Below are 20,471 nucleotides of genomic sequence, written 5' to 3'. Positions count from 1 at the left end.
CCTACCTCCTAATTTTCTCTTTAACTCTTAGGCATCATGCCTAAGTGAAAATCTTTAAGTTGCAATCTGGTCTCATGTCTTCTGAGCCCTGTGGATCCCTGCAACTTTGTTTTAAGAGGAGTAAAATCATGAACTCAGCCAAACAATTATAAGGCAAAGACGACCTTGAATCTAGCAAAGGAGGGGAATCTGTTAAATAAACCAGCATCTTGTCTAATTCAGAAATCTCCCTGATCATTGCTATCATCTATTTTCAGCTACCTTTCTTACTTGGGAATTCCTAGAAATAAAAATCCAAATTATCTGGAAATTCTATTTATTTTAAATGTATGATTTCATAAATCTAGGGGGAAAATGTATATTGTTTGAAGGAATATTTTAATAAACTATCAAGTCAATAAAAGACAGTTCTTGTTTTAAAAGAAATATTCTATATGATTGGGAGAATTGTATGGGTATATATGGCATATGGTGTGTGTATGCATTATAAGATAGCACAGGTTAAATAATATGAATTAAGTAACTATTGAAAAAATGAGAAATTTTAGCATGATTTTTAGCTGCACAGGATCTCTGGACATTTGGAGGTGAGGGTTAAGCACTAAAGGAAGAGCTAGACCTGGATGGTAAACTTGGATGTGATTCCACCTGAGGGATTAAAAAACAAAAGGAGCACAGACATAGGCATTGGAATATCCACTAACTTGCAAAAGACACCAATTAGAGAAAAATAAGTAGGGGTAAATATGAACTTGAAATCAGTGTTCCCCACTCAAGACTTGACTAGTTTAAGTACTAGTATTCTATTCATTTGATCCATCTTTTCCCTCTTAGCTGCATTCTCTTTATAATATCTAGAAAACACTCAGAGACAAATTTAGCCAATTACATTTCTCTTTAAAGTGGTTTTTCTTTTTTCACTTAATTTAAACAATTTATTTAACTCCTCCCCACCTCAATTAGAGGCTCTCTGGTGTCTAGTTCTGCTACCACAGAAAGTGGACTAACAGAAAATACTGGGTAATTTATAAAGACAGAAGTTTATATCATCTCTATTGAAGCTGGAAGTCTTAAGATTGGTTGAGTGTGTTTGGTAAGGGCCTTGCTGCTTCATAATTCGGAAGAAAAGTGGCAGGGAAAAAAATGAGAGGTGGTCCTTCTTTTTATTTTTAAAAATTTTCCCATACTTTTTATTGGTGCATTATAGTTGTATATAATGGTGGAATTCATTGTTATATGTTCACACTTGCTCAAAATATAACAATATAATTTGACATATATCATTCCCCAGTATTTCTCCTTTCCCTCCTGGTCCCTTTCCTCTACTCTATCGATAGATCTCCCTTCAATTTTCATGAGATCCCCACCCCCAAACCTTTCTTTCTCTTTTTCCCCTCTAGCTTTCACATATGAGAGAAAACATATCACTGTTGACCTCATGAGTTTAGCTTATTTCACTTAAAAAAAATGTTCTCAAGTTTCATCTATTTTCCTGCGAATCACATAATTTCATTTTTCTTTATGGCTTAATAAAACTTCATTGTGTATATGTGGCACATTTTTTTTCATCCATTCATCTGTTGATGAACACCTAGCCTGGTTTGATAGTTTGGCTATTGTGAATTGTGCTGCTATAAACATGCGTATGCATGTATCACTATGGTATGGAGATTTTAATTCTTTAAGTTCTAGGAGTGGTATAGTTGGGTCATATGGTAGTTCCATTTCTAGTCTTTTGAGGAACATCCATACTGATTTCCACAGTAGTTGCATTAATTACAACCCCACTAACAGTGTAAACGTATTCCTTTTTCTCCAAGCCTCTCAGCATTTATTATTGTTTGCATTCTTCATGGTTGCTGCTCTGACTGAAGGGAGATGAAATCTCAAGGTAGTTTGGATTTGCATTTCTCTAATTGCTAATGTTGTTGAACATTTTTTTCATGTATCTGTTGGCCATTTGTATTTCTTCTTTTGAGCAGTTTCTGTTTAATTCATTTGCCGATTTGTTAATTGGATTATTTGGGGTGTTTTTTTATATGTAGTATAATTTGAAACTTATGCTATCTCATCCAATTTGTTCCTTACAAATTCTGGATATAATCCTGTGTCAGAAGAGCAGCTAACCAATATTTTCTCCCATTCTGTATGTTCTCTTCACATTCCTAATTATTTCCTTTGCTGTGCAGAAGTTTTTATTTTTTTTATTTGATACCATCCCATTTATTAACTCTTGGCATCATTTCTGAGCTTTAGGGATCCTATTGAGAAAGTTGTTTCTTGTGTCTATATATTGGAGTGTTAGCCTTATGTTTACTTCTAGGGGTTACAAAGTTTCTAGTCTAGTTCCTAGGTGTTTGATCAATTTTTAGGTAATCTTTGGTCAGGATAAAACATGAAGGTCTAGTATCATTCTACACATAAATACCCAGTTTTCCTGGCACCATTTGTTAAAAGGGCTATCTTTTCTCCAATTTTTGTTTTGGCACATCTGTCAAAAATTAGATAGCTGTAGATGTGTGGGTTAATCTCTGTGTCTTCTATTCTTTTCCACTGATCTACGTGTCTGTTTTTATGCCACTATCATGCATTTTTTTCTTACTCTAGCTCTGTAGTATAATTTGAAATCAAATATTGTGATGCCTCCAGTATTGCTTTTTTGGCTTAGAATTGTTTTGCTATACTGGGTTTTTAATTCTTCTTAATAAATTTTAGGATTGGTTTTTCTAGTCTTGTGAAGGATGTCAGTGGTATTTGGATGGGAACTGCATTGAATCTTTATATTGCTTTTGGTAGTATTGGGCCTGCTTTTTAATAACCCATTCACACAGTAACTCATGGAATCCCTTGAGATGTAACCACTTCTAAGAGAAAGACATTAATTCCTCTTAATGACCTAATCATCTCTTACAGGTTCCACAACCTTTCAATACAATTACATTAGAAATTAAGTTTTGAACATGAGTTTCAGAGAAGACAAGTCATATTCAAACTATAGCAGCTATCAAAATTAATTAATTAATTAATTAATTATTAATTAACTGGTACTGGGAATAAAGATTACTGTAAGTACAATGTACAATTTTCTGGACTTGCATAAACATACTTAACAGGCAATACTATTAAATAACCACACTGGGCAATTTACAAGCGAAATAATGACATTTGCCTCTTAGCCCTTAGTATACCCTTTCTCAAATTCTCTGAAAAATGCTTAGAAAGACTGAGAAAACACAAATCACAATGGCACTCAAAACTAGGTTTGATAGTTACCCTCCATCTGAGGTAGGCATACAGTCTTTGAAATGGTAAGGTAGTTTGGCTAGTAATTGCAACAAGAGAAATGAAGTCCTGATATTGTTACTCCTGAAGAATTAGGAAGGATCTTCAAGCCCCACTTCTGAGACCCACCCATCATAGAGCAATTCCAGGCAGAATACTGGGCATTGACCCTTATATTCTATGGCTGTTATTTTTGGAGGGGGTTAGAACTTATGCTATTTCATCCTATATACATTCAGAGTTTGCAACTCTAATATCAAGTGCACAGAGAAGGTAGAGCAAGAAGGTAATTAGTATGGATGTTGCATTGTAGAAAATGCTTTGAGCCCCCAAAGAATCTGGGAAGGTTCCTTTTCCATGTTTACTTGGAGCTCTTTGGATCCAGCCTTGAAAATTGGACCAGAAGTCTCTCTGTAGACGCTTCATATTCTGCGTTCTGCTCTTCAGCCATTGAAGGGGACTATGGTCAGAGAGCTGTGTTTTCACATGTTTCCTTCATGGGCATTAAAACTGGAGACCAGCTCAACTGTAGTGAAGGACTGTCCTTAAACTTGAGCTAGGTGCATTTCAGATTTTAAGTTGTTTCCCTAATTTTGAAATCGATTGATGAGTTTGTGAGATTTGGGGTTGCAGAGATTTCCCATGATTTAAATTTTGGAGTTTGTTATTCTCATATAGATGCCTTTTTTTGGTCTTCAGTAATGACAATGGCTCCTAGGAGATTACCATAGCCCCCCGCCCCCCCCCCCCGCCAACTTCTTCTCAGAGGATGCACCCCAAAACCCCCAGTGGATGCCAGAAGTCAAGAATAGTATGTACTTAGGATATAAGTTTAATTTTTAAATTAGACACAGTAAGAGATTAAAAACAATAAGTGAGGATAATTATAACAATATATTATAAGTTATGTGATGTGGGCTCTCTCAAAAAGGGCTACTTGAGGGCACGAACTGGGTGCAATACTGAGACAGTTCATCTGATAACTGAGAGGGCTACTAAGTGCATGTTGGGTGAGGAGCCTATTCAGTGTGGCTATACTGGAAAAAGGGATGATTTGCATTCCAGACTGGATGGAGCAGGATGGAGTGAGATTTCTTCATGCTATTCAGAATGGCATGCAATTTAAAATGAGTTGTTTATTTCTGGAATTTTCCATTTAATATTTTTTGAGCTTGACCATGGCTAACTGAAACTGCAGAAAGAGAAACCATGGAGAAGGGGGGATTACTGATTGTTTTCTCCTCCTGCTGATGTAACATTAGAAAATAGGGGAAAAAATGCATTGTGTAGCAAGAACACTTAGTATCCTTAGTGTTTTCTGTAGTTATAATAGAGAATCTCTCTTAAGCTTTTTCCCCTTTACCCTTAAGAACAAAAAAGAAAAAAAAAAGCCAACCTCATTAGTTTAGCTTTGGTCAGTTTCTCCCACTAAATTCAGGATAGTAACTAAATCACAAGTGGTTATTATAAAGTAGGTAATTACAGGTGCATTGTAGAAATAACAATGTACCAAGTGTGAGAAAATGGTCATGGACACCTTGTGGGCAAAGACAGTTTGATGGCATGCTTGATGGCTCTGCACTGGTAAATAAACTGGGACTACAATGGCACCTCTTAGAGACCTTGATATTCTGAGCAGAAACATTTTTAAAAATAACCAAAAATAAAAGATTTTGTTTAGTTGGTGTAAAGCAAATTAAGGTAAACTTAAGTTAATATCATTTTAAATTTATTATAGGTTTGAAGGCACTAACAATGATAAAACTTTTTTTTAAATTGAATCTTATTGTTAAGAAAGGTTGTCTTAGAATAGGTCAGGAGGATGCAGTACTTCCTCTGAAAATCTGTGGCATTATTAACAGTATCCAATACCACGGGTTACCTGACTTGCATGGTTTTAGCTATGAAAGTCCAATGTCTGAGAAACTCTTCAGTTCTTGGAAAATGAGGTGTCTATCCTGCATACTCACGGATTACATAAGAACCTTTTGTTTGGCTTTGTTATTTAGTTATTATTTAAAGACTCAGACTTGGTGAAGTTACATGTTGCTCTGCACACCTTGTCTGTTAAAGATGCAAATAAACTTTCTGATAGAAAAGGTAACCCCAAAGGTGATTGCCCTTTAGGATATTATCTAGTTTTGTATCTACCTAGAAGGCTTGTTTAACATTCCTTTAAAAATGTTTATTAGTATACATGTTTTTTCAAAATGCTTTAATATTATATCGATTCTCTCATTAACAGATTAAATAAATCTTTTCATGTGTTCATTTCATATTTGTTGTCATATTCTAACCTTTAAAAAGGAATATTTGGGATCACTAAAGAAAAATTATTATGAATTCCCTGCAGTTCTTTTAGACAATAATTTTTTAGCTAAAGTATACATGTATTTCTCTAATATTTAGTTTAATTATCTCCAATTATAGGGATAACATGGGTTTCCTATGATGATCAAACGAGATAATACATATTAATTATGAAGAAAAATGTCTTGTATCTTGTTAGGCTATATCTATGCTTTACAGTTATAGATATAAACTCATTTCCAAATTTCCTTCTGTAGAATTTTTAACACCTAAGAACAGGGAAATATTTCTGCTTTTATGAATTATATTCTCATTGGAAGAGTCTGCATGATTAAATTCAATACATTATGATTCAATACATGGTTTGCTGTCACTCTTAAGTCTTTTTTTCCAATATAGTTATTCACAATACATCCTCATTTTATATTTGTGGGAAGAATTAATCAGTCCTAAGTGTACCACCTTGCATTTGCTCTTATTGAATTTCATCACATTTAATTCAGTCTATTTCTCAATTTTAAGTATCAGTCTGAATTCTTTTCCAAACAACTTGGTCTCTGAACATTTTTGTTATCTTTCTTGATGATAATATATAAAAAATAAAGTAGAAATACTGCATGAAAACATTCAGTTTTCCAGATTTAAAGGATCTAAGATAAATTATTAATGGTATAATAAAGGACATTTTAATCCAACAGTAATAGTAATATGTTTCCATATTACATATTTTGAGCATTTATCTAATTTTAAAAAATAGCATTAATCAATTCATATCAAAAGATTTCCAGTAATGTAGCAGAAGGAAGATAAAACATAAGTTTATATTTATGAGGCTACCAAAATACTATGGAAATATTTCATATCCTTCCTTTCATCTTTTTATTTAACTGAACTTTGATCCACAAAAAACAAGTGCCCTCAACTGGTTCAAGGAGAAGGAAATAGATAAAAATCAGGGTAGGAATCTTAACTGTGCCTGATACCCCCAGGAAATTAAAGAATGGGACATGAGTCAAGAGCCAGGCAGACTCTGATTACTACCTAAAGATGCAGAATTGCATCCCACTTTGAGACTCCAAATCCATAAGGCTGAAGACAATCTAAGGTCTCAAAGATAAAACAGGGAATGACTTTTAAATAGACACAAACTGTGCAGCACTGATAAAGTCTCCATTCTTATCAATATTTATTCAAATCAGCATAGGACACAAGTGAAATTAACCCACTTAAGAGGAAAGCCATTTAAAAAATATGTGACCAGTAAAATATGAGCAATATTTGATCTATATGTAAAGGCATTTTTTTCCCACATAGCTTAGTCTTTAGTTCTAACACAAAACTAGAAACGTTAGCTGAATTTAACTTCTCTTTGGTTGTAGGTGAACATCTGTTTCATGCCTACATTTAATATGAGATGAAAATAGATGAAGATATGTATATATGTTATATATATATATATATATATGTGTGTGTGTGTGTATGTATATATATATATTTATGCATATATATGCATATATATAAATACAAATCTGTGTCTAAATTTATCTCAGGAATCAGCAAATGATGCTTCATTGGACAAATCCAGGCTCATACTATTTTATGCTGAGCTAAGAAAGGTTTAACATTTTTAAATTGTTGGAAACAACAACAACAAAAAAATTTCACAGATTATGTTGCAGAGACCATCTGTGGCCCCAAAGCCTAAAATGTTTACTGTCTGGCCTTTTACAGAAAATGTTTAGTCAACCTTGGCTTTAGATCTGTGATCACAAGTCCAATTATAAATGCTTGTAGAACAAGTGTCAGCAAACTGTGTAAATGGTCAGAGCATAAATTATTTTAGGCTTTGTGGGCCAAATGTTTCTGTTGCAACCACTCAGTTCTACCACTGTGGTATGCAAGTAGCCATAGAGATAGGTAAATGAGTTGGTGTGGCTGTGTTCCAGTAAAATGGTATTTGCCCAGTGGGCCACTGTTGATGGCTATTCTAGAAGGCTGTTCCCAAGTTCAACTCCATCTATCACTGCTTTTCCACTATATCCACCCCTTGGTCCCAGTCTCTGATATTATGGCACTCATCTGTTCCTCTTTCCGAGTCCCATGATTTAATTTCTTATGTGAACTTCCAGATTTTGAGATTTCCAGACTTTCTGGCAGTGAACTCTTGTTTACCTTTACTTACATTATCCATTCGATCATACCTTACCTTTCTTTACCTATATGTTCTGAGGTCCAAGTCTCAGAGTGATGATCCCCTTTTAACCTAGACAGAGTCACTGAAAATAAGTGACTCACCCCAGAAAGAGTACAGGCTTAGGAGTCAGATCAGGTTCAACTCCTCCCTTACTGACCTTAAACTAAAAAGAACTTGGACAAAGTTTCTCCCTGAGCCATTTCCCTCCTCCTTAGTACCCATACTTCAGGCTTTTTGAGGATTAAACATGTAAATATATGTAAAATGTCTGGCATGTTGTAGGCATCAACCACTATCTGTTTGATGATGATTATCCAAAACCATGATTGCTGTAATTGTCTCTGAGAATGATTCTGCATTTACTCTTCTCCCTTTCCATCTATTATGCACACAAATGTTGAATTAATCTTTTTATGATGCCTTTTCAAAATCTGTCTCTTCAATTAAAATGCTTAAAAAGATTTACAGTTATTTAGATGGGATCTAATAGTCTTATGACCTGAACCCAGAGTTGGTGTTGGGACTAAATTCGCTTCATCAGAGTTATTCAGAGACGAAATCTTTGAGAAACAGAAGCAAAAGCTAGCTTGGACCACAATGATGAATTGAACTTATTCACACAAAATGTTTTACTGGTTTCTACACAGACTCACTCACGTACTTGCATATATACAAATCAGTAACAAAAATGATTCAAATGTGGCAATCCCTTCAGTATCAGTACCTATACCTACGCTTCCTCTTTTTAAAAAAATTGTTTTAGATGTTGATGGACCTTTTATTTTATTCATTTATTTATATGTGGTGCTGAGAATCAAACCCAGTGCCTCACAAATGCCAGGCAAGCTCTCTACCACTGAGCCACAAGCCCAGCCCTACACTTCCTCATTAATCTTTTTTTTTTCTCTTTTTTTCTTTGTTTATTTATTTGTTTATTTTATAATTTTTATTTTATTTTTTTTTGGTTGTTCACAACATTACAAAGCTCTTAACATATCATATTTCATACATTAGATTGAAGTGGGTTATGAACCCCCAATTTTACCCCAAATGCAGATTGCAGAATCACGTCGGTTACACATCCACAATTTTACATAATGCCCTATTAGTAATTGTTGTATTCTGCTACCTTTCCTATCCCCTACTATCCCCCCTCCCCTCCCCTCCCATCTTCTCTCTCTACCCCATCTACTGTAATTCATTTCTCTCCTTGTTTATTTTCCCATTCCCCTCACAACCTCTTATATGTAATTTTGTATAGCAATGAGGGTCTCCCTTCATTTCCATGCAATTTCCCTTTTCTCTCCCTTTCCATCCCATCTCATGTCTCTGTTTAATGTTAATCTTTTCTTCCTGCTCTTCCTCCCTGCTCTGTTCATAGTTGCTCTCATTATAACAAAGAAGACATTTGGTATTTGTTTTTTAGGGATTGGCTAGCTTCACTAAGCATAATCTGCTCTAGTGCCATCCATTTCCCTGCAAATTCTATGATTTTGTCATTTTTTATTGCTGCATAGTACTCCATTGTGTATAGATGCCACACTTGTTTTATCCATTCATCTGTTGAAGGGCATCTGGGTTGGTTCCACAGTCTAGCTATTGTGAATTGTGCTGCTATGAACATCGATGTGGCAGTATCCCTGTAGCATACTCTTTTAAGGTCTTCAGGGAATAGTCCGAGAAGGGCAATAGCAGGGTCAAATGGTGGTTCCATTCCAATCTTTCCCAGGAATCTCCAAACTGCTTTCCAAATTGGCCGCACCAATTTGCAGTCCCACCAGCAATGTACAAGTGTACCCTTTTCTCCACATCCTCGCCAGCACTTGTTGTTGTTTGACTTCATAGTGGCTGCCAATCTTACTGGAGTGAGATGGTATCTTAGGGTGGTTTTGATTTGTATTTCTCTGACTGCTAGAGATGGTGAGCATTTTTTTCATGTACTTGTTGATTGATTGTATATCCTCCTCTGAGAAGTGTCTGTTCAGGTCCTTGGCCCATTTGTTGATTGGGTTATTTGTTATCTTATTGTCTAATTTTTTGAGTTCTTTGTATACTCTGGATATTAGGGCTCTATCTGAAGTGTGAGGAGTAAAAATTTGTTCCCAGGATGTAGGCTCCCTATTTACCTCTCTTATTGTTTCTCTTGCTGAGAAAAAACTTTTTAGTTTAAGTAAGTCCCATTTGTTGATTCTTGTTATTAACTGTTGTGCTATGGGTGTCCTATTAAGGAATTTGGAGCCCGACCCCACAATATGTAGATCAGAGCCAACTTTTTCTTCTATCAGATGCAGAGTCTCTGATTTGATATCAAGTTCCTTGATGCATTTTGAGTTAACTTTTGTGCATGGCGAGAGAAAGGGATTCAATTTCATTTTGTTGCATATGGATTTCCAGTTTTCCCAACACCATTTGTTGAAGATGCTATCCTTCCTCCATTGCATGCCTTTAGCCCCTTTATCAAATATAAGATAGTTGTAATTTGTGGATTAGTCTCTGTGTCCTCTATTCTATACCATTGGTCCACCCGCCTGTTTTGGTACCAGTACCATGCTGTTTTTGTCACTATTGCTCTGTAATATAGTTTGAAATCTGGTATTGCTATACCACCTGATTCACACTTCCTGTTTAGAATTGCTTTTGCTATTCTGGGTCTTTTATTCTTCCATATGAATTTCATGATTGCTTTCTCTATTTCTACAAGAAATGCCATTGGGATTTTGATTGGCATTGCATTAAACCTATAGAGAACTTTTGGTAATATCGCCATTTTGATGATGTTAGTTCTGCCTATCCATGGACAGGGTACATTTTTCCATCTTCTAAGATCTTCTTCTACTTCTCTCTTTAGGGTTCTGTAGTTTTCATTGTATAAATCTTTCACCTCTTTTGTTAGGTTGATTCCCAAGTATTTTATTTTTTTTTTTTTGAGGATATTGTGAATGGAGTGTTTTTCCTCATTTCCGTTTCAGAAGTTTTGTTGCTGATATACAGAAATGCCTTTGATTTATGCATGTTGATTTTATATCCTGCCACTTTGCTGAATTCATTTATTAGTTCTAGTAGTTTCTTTGTAGACCCTTTTGGGTCTTCTAGGTATAGAATCCTGTCATCTGCAAATAGTGATAATTTAAGTTCTTCTTTTCCAATTTTTATGCCTTTAATTTCTTTCGTCTGTCTAATTGCTCTGGCCAGTGTTTCGAGAACTATATTGAATAGAAGTGGTGATAGAGGGCATCCCTGTCTTGTTCCAGATTTTAGAGGGAATGCCTTTAACTTTTGTCCATTCAGAATGATGCTAGCCTGAGTCTTAGCATAGATAGCTTTTATAATGTCGAGGTAAGTTCCTGTTATCCCTAGTTTTTCTAATGTTTTGAACATAAAGAGATGCTGTACTTTGTCGAATGCTTTTTCTGCGTCTATCGAGATGATCATATGGTTCTTATCTTTAAGTCTATTGATGTGGTGAATAACATTTATTGATTTCCATATATTGAACCATTCTTGCATCCCAGGGATGAATCCTACTTGATCATGGTGCACAATTTTTTTGATGTGTTTTTGTATTCTATTCGCCAGAATTTTATTGAGTATTTTTGCATCTAGGTTCATTAGAGATATTGGTCTGTAGTTTTCTTTCTTGAGGTGTCTTTGTCTGGTTTCGGAATCAGGGTGATGTTGGCCTCATAGAATGAATTTGGAAGAGTTCCCTCTTTTTCTATTTCCTGAAATAACTTGAAAAGTATTGGTATTAATTCTTCTTTAAAGGTTTTGTAAAACTCTGCTGTATACCCATCTGGTACTGGGCTTTTCTTGGTTGGTAGTCTTTTGATGGCTTCTTCAATTTCATCCATTGATATTGGTCTGTTCAAATTGTGTGTATCCTCCTGACTCAGTCTGGGCAAATCATATGACTTAAGAAATTTATCGATGTCTTCACTATCTTCTATTTTATTGGAATATAGGTTTTCAAAATAATTTCTAATTGTCTTCTGTATTTCTGTAGCATCTGTTGTGATATTGCCTTTTTCATCCCGTATGTTAGTAATTTGAGTTAACTCTCTTCTTCTCTTCGTTAGCATGGCTAAAGGTCTGTCGATCTTATTTATTTTTTCGAAGAACCAACTTAGTTTTGTTAATTTTTTCAATAGTTTCTTTTGTTTCAATTTCATTGATTTCCGCTCTGATTTTAATTATGTCTTGCCTTGCTACATTTGCTGTTGTTTTGCTCTTCCTTTTCTAGGGCTTTGAGATGAAGTGTGAGCTCATTTATTTGTTGTTTTTTTCTTTTTTTGAGGAATGACCACCAGGCGATGAATTTTCCTCTTAAAACTGCTTTCATTGTGTCCCATAGATTCTGATATGTTTTGTCTGTATTTTCATTTATCTCTAAGAATTTTTTGATTTCCTCCTTTATGTCTTCTGTAACCCATTGATCATTCAGTAACATATTGTTCATTTTCCATGTGATGTAGGATTTTTCCTTCCTTCTTTTATCATTGATTTCCAGTTTCATTCCATTATGATCAGATAAAATGCAAGGTATTATCTCCACCCCTTTATATTTACTGAGGGTTACCCTATGGCATAATATATGGTCTATTTTTGAGAAGGATCCATGTGCTGCTGAGAAAAAAGTATATCCATTTGATGATGGTTGATATATTCTGTATATGTCAGTTAAGTCTAGGTTATTGATTATGATATTGAGTTCTATAGTTTCTTTATTCAACTTTTGTTTGGAGGATCTGTCCAATGGTGAGAGAGGTGTGTTGAAGTCACCCATAATTATTGTGTTGTGGTCTATTTGATTCTTGAACTTGAGGAGAGTTTGTTTTATGAATGTCGCAGCACCATTATTTGGAGCATAAATATTGATAATTGTTATGTCTTGTTGGTGAATGGTTCCTTTTAACAGTATATAATGTCCTTCTTTATCCCTTTTGATTAACTTAGTCTTGAAATCGATTTTATTCGATATGAGGATGGCCACCCCTGCTTGCTTACAAGGACCGTGTGCATGGTATATTTTTTCCCATCCTTTCACCTTCAGCCTGTGTATGTCTTTTCCAATCAGATGTGTCTCCTGGAGGCAGCATATTGTTGGATTTGTTTTTTTAATCCATGATACCAGCCTATGTCGCTTTATTGGAGAGTTTAAGCCATTAACATTCAGAGTTACTATTGATATAAGGTTTGTACTTCCATCCATGTTTGATTATTTATCCTTTTTAAAAAAAAATTAGTTTGTTTCTCCATGATTATCTTTCCCCTCGCCCTCTGTCTTTACCGAGGCACTTCCTACTGATGGTTTTGGTTATTGTTTTTCATTTCTTCCTCGTGTAATGTTTTGATCAAAATGCTTTGCAATGCTGGTTTTCTGGCTGCAAATTCTTTTAACTTTTGTTTATCATGAAAGATTTTTATTTCGTTGTCATATCTGAAGCTTAATTTTGCTGGATACAGAATTCTTGGTTGGCATCCATTGTTTTCAGTGTTTGAAATACATTGTTCCATGACCTTCTTGCTTTCAGTGTCTGTGATGAAAAATCCGTTGTTAACCTTATTGGTTTACCCCTGAATGTAATCTGTCTCCTTTCTCTTGTAGCTTTTAATATTTTCTCTTTGTTCTGTATATTGGATATCTTCATAACAATGTGTCTTGGCGTTGGTCTACTGTGATTTTGTGTGCTCGGTGTCCTGTATGCATCTTCAATTTGTATATCTGTTTCCTTTTTTATTTCTGGAAAGTTTTCTGTAATTATTTCCTTCAGCAGGTTACTCATTCCCTTGGTTTGAATCTCTGTACCTTCTTCTATCCCGATGACTCGTAAGTTTGGTTTTTTTATGTTATCCCATAACTCTTGGATGTTTTTCTCGTGATTTTTTACCAGCCTTTCTGAGTTGGCTAGACTCTTTTCAAGATGATATATTTTGTCTTCATTATCTGATGTTCTGGCTTCTACTTGCTCCACTCTGTTAGTGATACTCTCAATTGAGTTTTTAATTTGGTTTATCGTTTCCTTCATTTCTAGAATTATTGTTTGATTATTTTTTATAATCTCTATCTCCTGATAAAGATGCTTAACTTCTTTTATCTGTTTATGTAATTCATTCTCAATGTGTTCTTTCGCTGCTTGAATTTGCTGTCTTGTATCCTCTTTAAGGTTCCATTCCATCTGTCTAAGGTGTTCCTTGAGTTCTTTATATGACCATTTTTCTGATGACTCTAGGTCCTCCTGAATATTTAGGCTGTCCTGCATTGTTTGTACTCCTTTTCTTCCTTGCTTTTTGAAGCTGCTCATGTTACTTCTTGTTCTGTTTGACTGATGAGTTACTGTTTACTCCTATAAATTTATTAGATGCTTGGGAGGAATGGTATTAGAAGGGAAGGGAAGAAGTCACTAAAGAGAATGAGAGTAAGCAGGTAGAATTCAAGGAAGGGGGGTATAAGATAATTGAAAAGAAATGAAAAGACAAAAGAAAAAAAATAGGAAATAAAAAAAGAAAAAAAATTAAAAAAAATAATAAAAAAATTAAAATTAAAATTAGAAGAAAAAAAATTTAAAAAAATTGTAAAACAAATTTAAAAACACAACAAGAAAAAAAAAATGAAAATGAAAGAAAAACCCAAATCAAAAAAAAGAGAGAAAAGAAAAAAAGAAAAAAAACTAATAAATGCAGTCTTAGAGTTTGATTAACTTCTCTTCCAGTAGGTGGCGCTGTGCCCACCAGGCCAAGTTTCTCCTGTCAATACACGGGAAGCAATCACTGTGCAGCAGCTCCTCCCAGACTGGGCGAGTCTCCAATCCTGAGTGCCTAGGGCCTCCTCTTGTGTCTAGTCACTTCCCACTTTTCCTCTAGCCAGGCCCCTCTCACAGGTGCCGCTCACCACAATACTGGCTACACGCCAGGTCTGCTGCTCCCGGGAGCCCTGTTTTCATGAACGACTGGGCACACTCTCCCAGTTTGCCATTCCCTCAGACCCTAAGTTTGTAGAGCTTGGGGCTGAGAATCCTCAGCGAATTTTACTTGCCCTCTGGTAGCCACGCCCCCGGTAGCTGGTGCAAGAGACCTCAGCTGTCAGTAGTGGTGGGAGCGGTAGTTCTGCGCCGCGGGTCCCACGCCACCTCTGATTCCCTCGGTCTGGCTATGTGCTCACGGGAGAGCTGGGAGGGGCCCTTACGGGAGAGGTGGTAGGGGCCCTTACGGGAGAGCTGGGAGGGGCCCTTAAGGTTTCCCCGATGTGTGGAGAGGGAAGGCTAGGGGATTACACACCTGTCACCGCAGGTTTCAATGAAGTTATCTCCTCCGTCACAGTCTGGTGACGTCAGTTCTCTGCCATGGTGGTATCTCTTGCAAATGGCTACAGTTCGTTTCCCTTTGCTGGGCGACCAATGCAACGGGTGGGTCCTTACTGTCTCTCCCAAGCCCCGTTTCAAACCTGTGGCCACTACCTATGAAGGCTCGGTAGGCATTTACCTCCGTAGGATGAGAAGGGCTGACCAGTTGTTTCAGCCGGATGGATTAATGCTGAGTCACAGCTGTTTGTCTGCGGGAAGCAGGCGAACGGGAGCTTGAATTCAGCCGATCTGGGCTCAGTGTGTTCTGAGAGGCCCAGACTGTTCGCCCCAGATCCATGTCAGCTCAGCATTGCCTAGTGATCCTGAGCAAACAGATTTAGGTTGTTTACGACTCCCTATGCCCGCACAGCTGAAGAGGTCAGAGACTTGATCTCTCTGCGCCCGCCGCCATGTTGTATTCTCATTAATCTTAATTATACTGAAAATTTACCTGATTACTGAGTGCTTACTACTTAACCTCTGCCTGAGACATTTGGAATGCAATGATAAAGACATAATCCTACCTTTAAAATCCCTTGAAGTTCCATGGGAAAGTAGGGTCCTTTTGAAAGCAGAAATTGAGACAGAGATAGGGGTATAAAGGGTTTATTGGAGATAATGCCTTGAAGGATAAAAGGAGAAGGAGGAAGCAGAGCTGGGTAGGGAAAATATTTAGATCATGATTCTGAATAGACAAAATGTTGCTCGACTCAATGGAGGCAAAGAGCAAAGACATGTGAGAGTTTCTGATTTGGGCAGAAGTGGTCAGGCTAGATCAGTAGGCACTGCTCAGAAAAAGCACAGCGTGGCTTGAAAGCCCAGGTAGATTCTGAAGGAGAAACAGCTGCAGGAGGTCAGCTCACTATACTGCATATAGCTGAGCAAGTGCACTCCTGGAGGGACAACTGAGTAATACTTTTCCATAGCTGCCATTGTGAGACAGAGGCAAAATAAAACAAAAAGATGCAGTTCCCATGACACACAAAATGATAGACACATATATAAGATAAAGGAATTAAACTAAGGTATCCTTGCAAAGAAAGGTAGCTTCAAATATAAACATTTCCAGAGGTATGGTTCAATGATCTGTAAGTCTCTTTTTGCTTAAGTTTATTGTTTTTACTTACAACTTCTGATTTCATAATTGTGTTCTTATGAAAGAATATGGGTGTTTGTTTTGTATATTTCTGTCTTTTAAAATAAAGGTCCTTAGATTATAGATTCGTTAAGGATTTCTCAAATAGTAATTCTATGGATTTCTATAGAATAGAGAATTAACCTGTATGTTTTAAAAATGTTTCATATATAGACTATTAGGGAAAGATAGAGTGTTAAACAAGATAGACATATGTCTTGTTTACTGCAAAATTTCTTGGGCCCTTTAATGTGCTAATGTATATTAGAATCTCAAATACCGTAAGGACCAGGATAAAGAGAACAGAATTTCTGACATTTAATAGAACATAGAACCAAAACTAGTTTTGGAATTGCTGAACTAATGAACTTTGAACTTGTACATATGAAGTAATTTAATCAATTGTTACTGTGTTTTGAAATATGAAAAAGAGAGACTAATTTCTGCTTCAGTTTTTATCTGCATATGTGACATTAGATAGACAAAGCCCAATTTCCCATTTCATTGTTAAAGGAAATGTTCTTTCTAAAATAAATCTCATATTTTGAAACCATTAGTTACTAACACTAACTAGAGGCTAAAGGCAGCTATAATTATTTGCATCATCATCTGGAATTGGCTTTCCTTTTAATAGAGCCCATTTGCACTATAATAAAAAGCATGATCAGAACTGATTAAAGCTGGCTGGAGCAGTTTTCATTTAAGAATTTCTCTTCCTGTGTCAGCCGATGTTTCTCTCTTAATGTTATTTTAATGCAATCGTTTTATGTTTGAAAATGAAGGCAATCATGTCAGTCCACGAGCTGGCAAAAGACAGTTATTGATTTTTACAAATCAGTCACCTTTAAAAATCCATATGAGATGAATATTTATTATTTTGCAAGTACAAATCAGTTTCTGTAGAAACAAGAATGGATGCATGAAAAGGGAATGAATTTTGAAAGTATGGAAATGTGAGAAATAGTTTGCCTTAATGTGTTCCTTACATTGTGTCATTGTAATAAACATCCCTCATTGATTATTTCTCCCAAAGTAGCAGCAATTTTCATTAGCTTGCAATGTGCCAAGTGTAAAAACTGACACTTTAAAAATGACATACTCTAGAACCACCTTTTGCTCACTGAGTTATTGCAGTTCATACATAACAATAAAAATTCATCTAACATCACCAACAGAAGTATTCCTGTAACTCTATGCAGAAATAATTTGGGTAAACTGAATCATACTGTATATGTATAGGGCAATGGTTTTGAACTGCTCCACAGAATTTATGGGAAAGGACACAAGTGAGTTGCTTAGAGATTGTCACAGGGGTGGGGAGGTACAGGAGGGGCCATGTTGGTACCACTGAACATATCCTTTGCCCCACCCCTTCTACCAGGAAAGGTATACATTGGAGTTCTATGTCATGATCCATTGACTGCTTAAATAAACAAACAAACAAATTCTTTTTTAAAAAATATTTTGTTATAGCAGCTGTAATGAATTGACACACTCTTTTTTTTTAAGAGAGAGAGAGAGAGAGAGAGAGAGAGAGAGAGAGAATTTTAATATTTATTTTTTAGTTTTCAGCGGACACAACATCTTTGTTTGTATATGGTGCTGAGGATGGAACCCAGGTCACACACATGCCAGGCTAGCGAGCTACTGCTTGAGCCACATCCCCAGCCCCCCAAAAATTCTTAATGAACAAAATTTACTGGGCATATTTTTAAAAATAAATGTTTTCTCTGTGAACTCTTCAGATATAAATATTAACAAACTATGTAAGAATATGTGCTTTTTACATAAAAGCAAATACTTATATATCAGAATTCCTTGAACAAAGTAAACCTGCATACATCATAAAGATGTTAAAATATTCTTGAATAACAAAAGGTTCTTAATGAGATTTGGAGGCTTTCCCCTTCCTGTTACTTTCTTTCATACCTTTAATGTCATAAGAGAGTGAGGGAAAGAAAACAGTTCCAGAAAGTTTATGGTGACGTTTAAAGTATGGTAAAATGGATTTTAAAAAGAAAAATCAAGTTGAGGATAGCTAATAAGACAGCAGGGCAAATTATTGTTCAGTCAGTGGTGTTGATTTCCATGTTAGAAATATGTATCAAGTTTCCTCCAGTTTCAGTCCTCCAGCTTCATTCCATCCCCAGAGGAAAGCAATTCTTTTACTTCTAGATGGCTCCAGGTCATGTTCTACTAGAAAGGCTGCCAATCTTGGCATTTAGCTCCCCAGAAATAATTAACTTGACAGAACAAATAAAGGTTAAAAGATCTTCACAATGTGACCGGACGTCCAAGCAGGTAGCATACACTTTGACAGCAGGTTATGGACATGTTCAAGCAAATCACATCCAATTTAGCAGGAACCTGAATCCCAACTAGAGGAAACATATTCCTGTTACAAGAGCTGAGGTATTTGGAGTGTGTTCTCCTGGGACTGAAAGAGAACGGTGTGGCCCATTCACCCTTTTCTAAGTCAAAATATTTTCTTCTTAGGGTTTTGCCAAAGTGAATAAATAAATAAATCATCTGTAACACTGGACAAGAAAAAAATGATTTTTTTTTACAACGCAGATTCCTTTCAGGAATATTAAAAAGGCTCACTCATCCAGCACATTGAATTTTTAAAAAGTATTTTATTCTTTTTTAATTTTTTAAAATTTATTGGTTCTTTTTAGTTGGACATGACAACAGAATCCATTTTGATATAATTATACAAGCATGGAATATATTATCTTTACCTTAATGTTCCAAATTCTAGTTGAACAACTTGTCCTAAAACTTCAAATGGCTTCAGCTATCGACCAAGTTAGAGATTGACAACCATTTTCTGGAAGCAGGATGTCTACGGGCATCCAGTGGTGAGTCTTGTGCAGTGGAGCTGAGCTTACTAGTAAATCAGTGGGAGAATAATAACTACAGCTCATTCTTAGGGAAAGTAGCATTGGACTGTGGCCCAGAAGCTTGAGGGTCAAAGGCAATATCACTTCCACTGGGTATAAGAACAGTTATGTTGGAGCAGGTTCTTCAGATCAGGGCAAGGGTCAGGGAGGTTTCTATAAAGTTTGGAATTGACATCCTGGCCTCAGACCTGTAAGTCTATTAAATCATCCTAGAACAATTTTAGTAAATTTTGTTTGTATTTTGAAGAGGGAAATTCCAGCTTCTGTTGAACCCTTATATACCTGGATTTTCCCCACTCTGAAGCAACAGAACAAAGTAACATTTTTAAAGGATTGAAGTCAATGGGTGGAGAGGTTATAATTCTCATGTTCACAAAGAAGATGCTAGAAAATGACAGAAAAAGTCAGAAAATCCATAGCTGAGTCTATTAAAGAAAATCTTAAACTGGCATTCTGATGAGTTATTTTTTTTTTAAACTAACTTCATTTTTAATTAAGACAGAGTAATTGAACATATGCATGGGATACAGAATAGGATTTTTTATTTTTTAAAAAATTGTTCTTTTTAGTTATACATGACAGTAGAATGTATTTTGACATACATACATGGAGTATTACTTTTCTTGTGGTTGCACATGATGTGGAGTTACACTGGTCGTATATTCACATATGAACATAGGAAGGTTATGTTCAATTCATTCTACTGTCTTTCCAATTCCCATCTTCCCTCCCTTTCCCCCATCCCCTTTGTCCAATCTGGTGAACCTACACTCCTCCCTCCCCTGGCCTATTTCGAGTCAGCATCTGCATATTAGAAAAAACATTAGGCCTTTGGATTTTGGGTATTAGCTTATTTCACTTAGCATGATAACCTCCAGTTCCATCCATTTACTGAAAAATGCCAGAATTTCATTCTTCTTATGACTGAGTAATATTCCATTGTGTATATGTACCATATTTATAGAACGGCATTTTAAACATGTGAACGATATGTAATGATAGTTCAAAATCGATGGCATATTTATCACTTCAGAAATTTATCATTTCTTTGTATCTGTTAATTCTTAAGAAGACATTTGGGAGACTGCTATAGTTTGGATCATAAGTGTACCCCAAAGGCTGATGTATTAAGGGCTTTGGCACTACTGGGAAGTAGTGGAAACTTCTCAGAGGTGGGGCCGGTGGGAGGGCTTTGGATCACTGCCCTTGAAGGGTTAACGGGAACCCCAGCCTCTTCTTTTGCTCTTTCATTCCCTGGCCATGACAGGAATGGCTCTGCTCTATTACGTGCTTCTGTCATGGTACCT

Source organism: Spermophilus citellus, assembly GCF_964194105.1.
Source record: "Spermophilus citellus genome assembly, chromosome: 11".
NCBI classification, from domain to species: Eukaryota; Metazoa; Chordata; class Mammalia; order Rodentia; family Sciuridae; genus Spermophilus; species Spermophilus citellus.
This window is presented reverse-complemented; position numbering follows the sequence as displayed.